The 8,865-nt window shown below is 42.7% G+C and overlaps 1 long non-coding RNA gene across 1 annotated transcript; it reads left to right on the forward strand.

Annotated features, from left to right (window-relative positions):
* The first annotated feature begins 6,517 nt into the window (after nt 1-6,517).
* Nucleotides 6,518-8,604, forward strand: LOC134735757 (uncharacterized). The gene is made up of 2 exons (XR_010119194.1): nt 6,518-8,157; nt 8,447-8,604. It is a non-coding gene; the product is annotated as an uncharacterized lncRNA (long non-coding RNA).
* Nucleotides 8,605-8,865: the final 261 nt, after the last annotated feature.

Here is an 8,865-nt window from a genome sequence, read left to right on the forward strand (position 1 = left end):
GATACCATGTGTACCTAGGACATTGTAGACATTCAGCAAATGGTAGTTGTTTCTATTCCTCTTCTTGAAGTTCTGCTGTTATACAGAATTAATATTTGGGCTCAAACACATTTTCTGCAGGAGCTGGAAGGCTGATGTCTCCTGGGCCTTAGCCTGGCCATTTGTCACACCTGATGCAGTTTTTAGAAGTAGACCTTTAGCTCTGAAAATGAACAAGCCCAAAGTGGCTGGGCCAGGAGACCCACACGCAGAAGGAGACAGGGCAAGGAGAGCAGCAGGCTCTTCCCTTTCTTTGAACTTACAGAACTTATTGCCTGGAACTCTGAGTCTGTAATAACTGTTTCTGACTTTACTCTGTATTCTCTTTTACAGGGGATAGTATTTGAATCTTGGGTACCACGGTGATGATGTTATTCCCTTTTTGTGCTTTTGTGGCTGGGCTGCGATAGGTGGAAGTTAGGGGGCTTCTGCACCACCTCTCCTCAGCTGCTTCACTTCCCTCTCCCTGGAGTAGTGGTCTCGCTTTCCATAACACTCTGGTGGCAGAGAATCTGTGGGACCCATTCCGTGGGCAAGCCAAGGCCAACAGCAAAAGCAAAGGGGAGATGTCTTCCTGGCTTGTGGCCCACTGACAGGGCCGATATGACATTCCAACTCCTTGGCCTTTGTAGACTGAGTCCTCTGGGGCCTTTAGGCAAAGCCTCTTCCCCCAAAGCTCAATCTCATTAACAGAGGAGCTCTTAGCTCTGAAAAATACAGTATGTCTCAGCAGATGTGCAGATTGACCATTAGGTTCCTCAAGGGAAAACATAGTCAAGAATGAAGCTATGTTACCTGTAAGGGTTAGAGGCTTGATTATACGTTTTGGATACAGTGACCCTTGGTTTTAATGTGGTTTCTCTAAAATCTCTAAAATCATGCTGAAACTATGCCTATCAATAATAACCCTGTTGAATTGTGATGCTATGATTACAGAATTTATACAGAAATAGCACTAGCCCTTTAAATATCCATGCACCATAAGAGGCAAGAACAACAGGATAAATCTCCATTCTCTAGAATCCCACGTTGGTTGTATATGGTGTTTTTGTTTGTTTATTTGTTGCCCATAATCTCTTTAAAATGCCTTTTTTTATATCAGTCCAAATAATGTCAATCTACCATGATGAACAATTGAAAAGGAGAAAGAAGAAGGAGGAGAAACAAGAGGAAAATAATCATAGCTAACAGCCAGGGGAGGTGTGCATGTGTGAGGATCCATGCTATTAAGTAGTTTAAATGCACCACTTTGTGTAGTGTACATAACTACCTAAGAGGCACACATTATCAGCCCTGTGTGACACAAGAGGAAGATGAGTCCCAGAGAAGGGGATCAACTTGTCCAAGGTCACACAGATAATCAGTGGTATAGGCAGGACTCAAACATAGGCCAACTGACCCAAGAGCTTTAGGCTTAACCATTGGGATTTTTATTTTTAAGCATTTTGGATTTGGAGATTGAAATAAATGAACACATGAAACAAATTGGCATAATTAAATATATTAGAACATATAAACCAATTTTCTTTTCTTTTTGCTTTTTGTTTTTTTGTTTTGTTTTAGAGACAAGGTCTTGCTCTGTCATCCAGGATGAAGTGCAGTAGGTGCCATCATGGCTCACTGCAGCCTGCAGCTTCAAACTTCTGGATCGAGAGATACAGCTTCAGCCTCCCAAGTAGCTGGGACTACAGGCACACGCCACCATACTTTGCTAATTTAAAAAAAATTTTAATATCTTTACATATTTTTGTTTACTTTTTTTTTGAGACTGAGTCTCACTCTGTTGCCCAGGCTGCAGTGCAGTGGCAGAATCTCAGGTCATTGCCACCTCGGCCTCCCGGGTTTAAGTGATTCTCCTGCCTCAGCCTCCCAAGTAGCTGGGACTACAGGTGCATGCCACCATGACTGGCTAATTTTTGTATTTTTAGTAGAGACGGGGTCTCACCATGTTGGCCAGGCTACTCTTGAACTCCTGACCTCAGGTGATCCACTTGCCTTGGCCTCCCAAAGTGCTGGGATTACAGGCATGAACCACTGCACCCAGCCTACTTTTAATATGTTTCTATACAGTCTCACTAGGTTACCCAGGCTGGTCTTGAATCCCTGACCTCAAGTGATCCTCCTGCCTTGGCCACTCAAAGTGCTAGAATTAACAGGCATGAACCACTGCTCCTGGCCCAGCTGTTTTAAAAAGCAACAATCTTGAATTGTAATGTTTGCCAATTTTTGTTGTGCAAATACTCCCTCTATGGTTGATTTCAAGCTGCCAATGGTTTAGTACCCAGGTTGCAAAATTCCTGAATATTTAAAAATTGTCTCTCTCACCACCTGGCTCCAGCACACCCCTGTCTGTTAATATGCAATGGAGAGAGTCTGATGTAGGTTTAGGACACATGGCCTTGGGCTCTCTCCTGCCTCTTATATGATGCTGTAGCATGACTCAACCATTTTGAGCTTCAATTTCCTTCATCAACTGCAAAACAAGAAAGTTGAAAGAATCAATTGCTTTTACTTAATTTTTTTTCAAGGCACCTGAGGAAGGGTTTATGTCATGTGAATTAATCAGGGAAAGCCAACATAGTATTTTTTTTTTTTTTTGAGATGGAGACTCTCTGTTGCCCAGGCTGCAGTGCAGTGGCACGATCTTGGCTCACTGCAACCTCCACCTCCCGGGTTCAAGCAATTCTCCAGCCTCTGCCTCCCAAGTAGCTGGGATTATAGGCATGAGCCACCACGCCTGGCTAATTTTCGTATTTTTAGTAGTGACAGGATTTCGCCATGTTGGCCAGGCTGGTCATGAACTCCTGATCTCAAATGATCCACCCACCTTGGCCTCCCAAAGTGCTGGGATTACAGGTGTGAGCCACCATGCTGGGCCCATAGTATTTCTTTTTAAATGTGAAGATGGGGAATCTGCTAGTAACTAAAAAGGTCACTTTTAAGAAGAAACACTCAATCTTAAGTTTAATGAAATTCAATACATATAGTTATCTATTCCCCTTCCCACCCCCCTAATCTTGTCTAGGCTTTTCTTTAACTTGCTTCCTTACTGGTTAACAGTTGGAACAGAGACAATCAAAGTCACTTTGTGATTTCACTTTGGAAGTATTTTGATTTTCTAAGGCAAAGGTGAGGATACTTAATATAATTAGTTTCCTTTGTAATCCTATTTATCGTATTGCATATGCATATAAAAGTATTATTGAAAAGTAATCCACAGACTTCTCAAGAGTGCTAGAGAGTGTATGGCAAAAAAAAAAAAAAAAAAAAAAAAATCAGAAAAAATCAGAGTAGAGGGTTTAGGAAGAGAATGTTTTCCCTCCTCAGTGCTGAAGAGGGGAGATTTCTAGCAAAGGAATTAAGAGCCACTCTCCTCACTGGACTCTCTCTCAAAGTGCAAAAGGAAAAGAGAATGTATACCTTATTCTTCTGAATAAATATCTAAAATTCATGGAAATTTATTAGGCATATAGAGTTTTGATTGACTTTCTTTCACAAAGCATGTTATCCATTTTTCCACCTCCCTCCTTTTTAAAAAAAATTTGTTGCTATATAGTCTTTAGGTCAATGTTTATAGTTGAAAAATAACATTCTTTCCCTTATGGGGAAGCATGTGATTTCAAGATAATCTACAATGAAAGAAAAACTTTATGTTCTCATGTTGGAGAGTTGGATGTCTCTAAACTTTCTTGTCTAACAGGAAGATGACTTTAGTAGACATGGGTTTTCTCCATGTTGGTCAGGCTGGTCTCAAACTCCTGACCTCAGGTGATCTGCCTGCCTCGGCCTCCCAAAGTGCTGGGATTATAGGCATGAGCCACTGCGCCTTCAGGAAGATGACTTTACATTGCCTCATTCCTGTAATGAATACTGTGGAGACCTGCCACTTGCCAGGCTGGCTGAAGGCACTGGGGCCAGTGAGATAAATGTGTCATGCCCCTATCCTCAAAGAACTCCCAAATTCACAGAGGAGGACACGAGGTGAACAAAATGTTATGTCACAGGTGGGCAGTGAGTGCTGTAAGACAAGAAGAAGCTGTAGGAGGGTGTACCTATTACATGTGGCTAGACTGTCCCCACATATGGGTCGATCACAGCTATATAGGTGTTCTCTATTAAAATTATTTTCTTTTTATTGATGAGTACAGAATTTTATTTTCTTTTATTATTATTATTTTTTGAGCTAGAGTTTCACTCTTATCACCCAGGCTGAAGTGCAATGTCGTGATCTCGGCTCACGGCAACCTTTACCTCCTTGAATCAAGCGATTCTCCTGCCTCAGCCTCCCAAGTAGCTGGGATTACAGACGTGCACCACCACGCCTGGCTAATTTTTGTATTTTTAGTAGAGAAGGGGTTTCGCCATGTTAGCCAGGCTGGTCTTGAACTCCTGACCTCAGGTGATCCACCTGCCTCGGCCTCCCACAGTGCTGGGATTACAGGCGTGAGCCACCGTGCCAGACCATTGATTAGTACAGAATTTTAACAGTAAACATAAGAATAGATAAATTTAAGGGCTCATTTTCATTTATTCATCCTCATGCTATAACATACAGTGTACTTGAATTTCCAAGCACAAATTCACAGGTGCAAAAAAATAACACATGACATTATTTCATCAGTGGTTCTTAATCTTGGGTATATGGTAGAATATGGCACCTGGGAGAGTTTTCAAAAAATACCAAAGCTTGAGCTACTTCTCGGTGAGCAAGGACCTTAAAAAACTCTCGAGCAAAAATGGGATGCCCTCAAGGAGGGTGAGACACTGTCAGAATCTCTCCTGCCCTAAGGGCCCAGACTGATCACCAACATTCATGGCACAAATTGGCTATAGGGGCTTCCCGGCCGAATACTCCCTATTAGCACTGGGAGATGGGCACCGAGCCTGCCATATGATGAAGCAGAAGTGGCCTCCCTAGAAAAGCTCCTCACCCCTCAGAAATGATTTCCTACCTTGAGAATTGATACTTGAAATTTCACAGTTAGATGGCCACACCTTTTCCAGAAGCTTTATTTTCTTCAAAAATAGAAGTGTCTCTAAGGAGTTACAGTAAAACTTCCTGGTGATTTGTATCATTTGGGGCTCATCTCCTCATAGCAGATTTTGAAAGGGGTTAGCAAGGTAAGTTTATGAGACTATTGGATTCTACTATTGAGCATTGGAAAAGGTGCAAGAAGAGAAGCCTGTATTTGGCACTTCTGAGCACGGGTCTGCAGCTCACCCTAAAAGTGGAGTTGGTTCCTTATTTGAATATCACTTAATACTCTTTGTAATGCTATCATTATAGGGATGATGCTCGCTCTTCTAGTTTTGACCTCTTTGCTGTCTAGAAACTTTTTCATGTCAAAAGTTCACATTGTTCATTCATATCAAAAGAACCAAAAGAGATACAAACAGAAAAATACAATTTATATGGCAGAAGTGGGGAAAATCATGGAAATCCCTTACAAAGTGAGTAGCACAGGTCAGGGTGTCGTTCCTCGTATGCTTTCATACAAGATGGTATGTGTCATTCTCGCTTAGAAACATAAGCACCTGTCCTCAGAGAGGTGGGTCGCGGATGGTTCTGTAGAGCACTCAGCACATTCTGAGTGCTCCGTAAATGTCGAGGCTATGAGGTAATCTTCTGAGGATGTCTCCTCAGAGGAAGGTGCTATGCAAATACTGGTATTGTTATTCTTTTAGCACAAATTTATAATTGACTTTCTGTTAAACATCGCAGCAAGTTAAATTAATTCAGTATGATTACAGTCATTAAACAAATGCCTAGTAATGACTGCCTTCCTATTTTAGCAATTCCTCAAACCACTGGGGTAATACCATATAAGGATTTTGCTCCATTGTCAGATTAATTGGGTTGTACAACCTGCGTTTCACGATAGAGCATGCACGCTACCTTGGCAGCAACCGGATCATGATTTAAGGCTAGTGCTGAACTAATTTACCTTCGAGTTTTCTCTCTTGCTCTTGCCATTCCGTTAGGTACAATTGACTAGTTCATTACAGCATACAAGTAGCTTAGGGCCATTTCTACCTGTTAAAAAAGAAGTGTGTTTTTCAAACCAAAATGTGGGCAGGAATTCTCCCGCAATCATTCTCACAACGCTGAAACCAGCCAAAGCTAGAGGGGCAGCGATGGCTTTAACCTGTGCTCGCGTTGGGGTGGTCACCCTAGGAATTACCTGCCATCTTAGCAAGCAGGACAGAAATAGTTAAGTCCTAAAGGCTGTGAGTTAAAAACTCTGCCTGAGAGAAAAGCAACGTAAGATGTCCCTGCCAGGTGTGGATGGAGAAAAACTGCACTCCTTAAGCCACTCTTTCCATTGAAGGTCATCTGTCTGGTGCCACCTTAGAAACTGGTCTGATTCTGCAGAGGACATTGAATGATAACACCCCGCAAGTCAGCTGACTGCTGTGTCAGAGCTGCTGCTTTCTGCATTCTCGCAACTGCCAGCTCCAGCTCCTGCAGTTTCCCAGTCGCAATGCAGCAAAGCAGAAGCAGACAACTAGGCACAAAGCAACAGAGTTTTAAAGTTTTCTTCTCCGGCTACTACTTAGCATGTCTTACTTGAGGAGTATTTACCTTTGTTTAGCCAGGAGCAGAGATGCATCCTGAATGTACACGATGGCTTCTAACTTGGCAGCGTGAATTTTCAGCTGAGCAGGTACTGCTCGGAGACTTGTAACCAAACCGCCTCTGTTGGAGCACGGCTGGTTTCCCACCATGTGTGTGAATAGTTTGGGGGCTTCTTATGCCACACTGCTCTACCTGCAGGAATAAAGGCTAGGACAAAGGAGAGGATGCTTGCCATGGTTTGTCTGGCTGGGGCCTGTGCGAGCGACTCACCGCACTGATGCTGTGTGACTCCCCAGCTCACATTTAAGGCTGGTCACGGGGCTGGCGCAGATCCCCACTCCTCAGTTAGAGCACGGTTTAAAGGAGAAACCAGACTCCCTGACCTAAATCACTCCCAGTCCTCTCTGGATGCGGGACAGCTGTCGACTAGCAGTGACACAACCAGCCATCAAGTGGAGAATCGTTGCGACTGCAGTCTGTGTGCAGGTGGAGCCCGGGAGAATGACAGTCTAATTTCGGTCATCCAATGGCTTTTTCTTATTTTTCTAAATAATCGTGCTCGCTAAGTATACAGTTGTCTGGATTAGCCTGCCTGCCATGCAGTCCTCATCAACTCTGGCTGGAAATCAGGGTGCCAGGCAAGCCGCCTTTAGCTCTGGCTCCTTTCTGCGTGATGCTATGCAGCTAGGATGGGTCATGCTGACAACAAAGAAGGAAGCAGAAAGCATCACTTTCTCTTCTCTTGTGATGTTAGCGGAACATAACTCTTCTTCGCAGTGATGCCCTTGTGTGTGTGTGTGTGTGTGTGTGTTTTAATTCATCTAATCGAAGAGCCTAACAAATATCATCATGGATGTGATTTTTAATGATTTGGAAAAAACAAAAAAAGACAGCCTGTGGAAACAGCGATTCGAAACAGCGGCACATTTAGGTTATTGCCAATTTGAAATACTTGGTTTGTGAAGCTGAGCCCTAAGGGACAAGCTCGGTAACTGAGGAAGAGATCGTAGATAAAGAAATAAAAATGACAAGCGTAATGGAGGCTCTGCGAAAGGACTGTCAGAGCATCAGTTCATGGATGGCAATTTCACCAGGCTGAGATTGAATAATTCATAGATTGAAATTACCCTGCTTTCACCTTTCCATTTAAACCGGCATGATCTGAATCTCTAATAAATTTTCAAGATAAAGTAAAATGCCAATTTGAATCTGAAGAGCTTTTAAAACCAGATGCTGCATCCCTGAATCTTTCGGTATCTTTCACAATTATCCTATGAGAACAGCACTTCATCACGAAGCACCATTACCAGGGAAAATTACTGTGATTACAATAGCAACAATAGAACACGATCAAATGATCTCTAATTTACCTAATTTGCTAAGACTGACTGTGTGGTTTTGATATCCATTGTATGTCACCATGCCCGGCACCCGTGAAGCTATCTCGCGCTGGAACAAAAGTGGCATCGTGTGTGTGTGTGTGTGTGTGTGCACGCACACCCTGCTACCTTAACTGTGAATGCCTAGCAAAGAATATTCTCGTAGGTTACAATATTTCTTTCCTTTGGTTCATGTTTTTGCTTTTTTCCAATGCCTCTACCCCAAATGTGTTTGGGGAAACGGAGAGTCTGTCATGGGTTGGGAGACTGTTTTTTGATACAGAAGAGCATTGACTTGTTAATTTATATACCCTCTTTATTTTAATGTATACAAGCATGTGTTTACTGAAAGGGAGGGAGGATGCTGTTCTGGGAGAGTAATTTTTAAATGCTGCCGAGATGTAGCATGTGTGTTCCTTTCTTCTTTGAAACCCCTGTCTGTCTCTTTCAGGTTAGAAATCCTCTCAGGGAAGTTTAGTCCTGGTGTGATGCGTCAAAAACCTCTCAGATTGCAAAGAAGCTCAGGAGATACAATCAGTAATAACTCTGTACAGCTTTTATTAAAAGCATGCATGTTCAATTCAGTGATTAAATGAAGCTTCGGTACAACTTCGCCTATGTTTGTGTCTGGTCACTCTGGAGTAGAAGTCTGTACTAAAGAGAATTTTTGGAACAGGCTGCACGGTTCATCTCAGGGTAATTGTGCCATCCTGAGAAGGTGGCATGGATCATCAATCCTCCCTGGAGAACAGACTGTAATCATTAATAGGCACAATGGCTTCTGGAATTTTACTTTCAATAGTATGAAGGTAGTATGTGGGTTTCTGCTAGTCAAGTGATTTAAGTGTGATTATCGAAGGTAGGGCTTCG

Source organism: Symphalangus syndactylus, chromosome 23 (genome assembly GCF_028878055.3).
Source record: "Symphalangus syndactylus isolate Jambi chromosome 23, NHGRI_mSymSyn1-v2.1_pri, whole genome shotgun sequence".
In the NCBI taxonomy this organism is placed as follows: Eukaryota; Metazoa; Chordata; class Mammalia; order Primates; family Hylobatidae; genus Symphalangus; species Symphalangus syndactylus.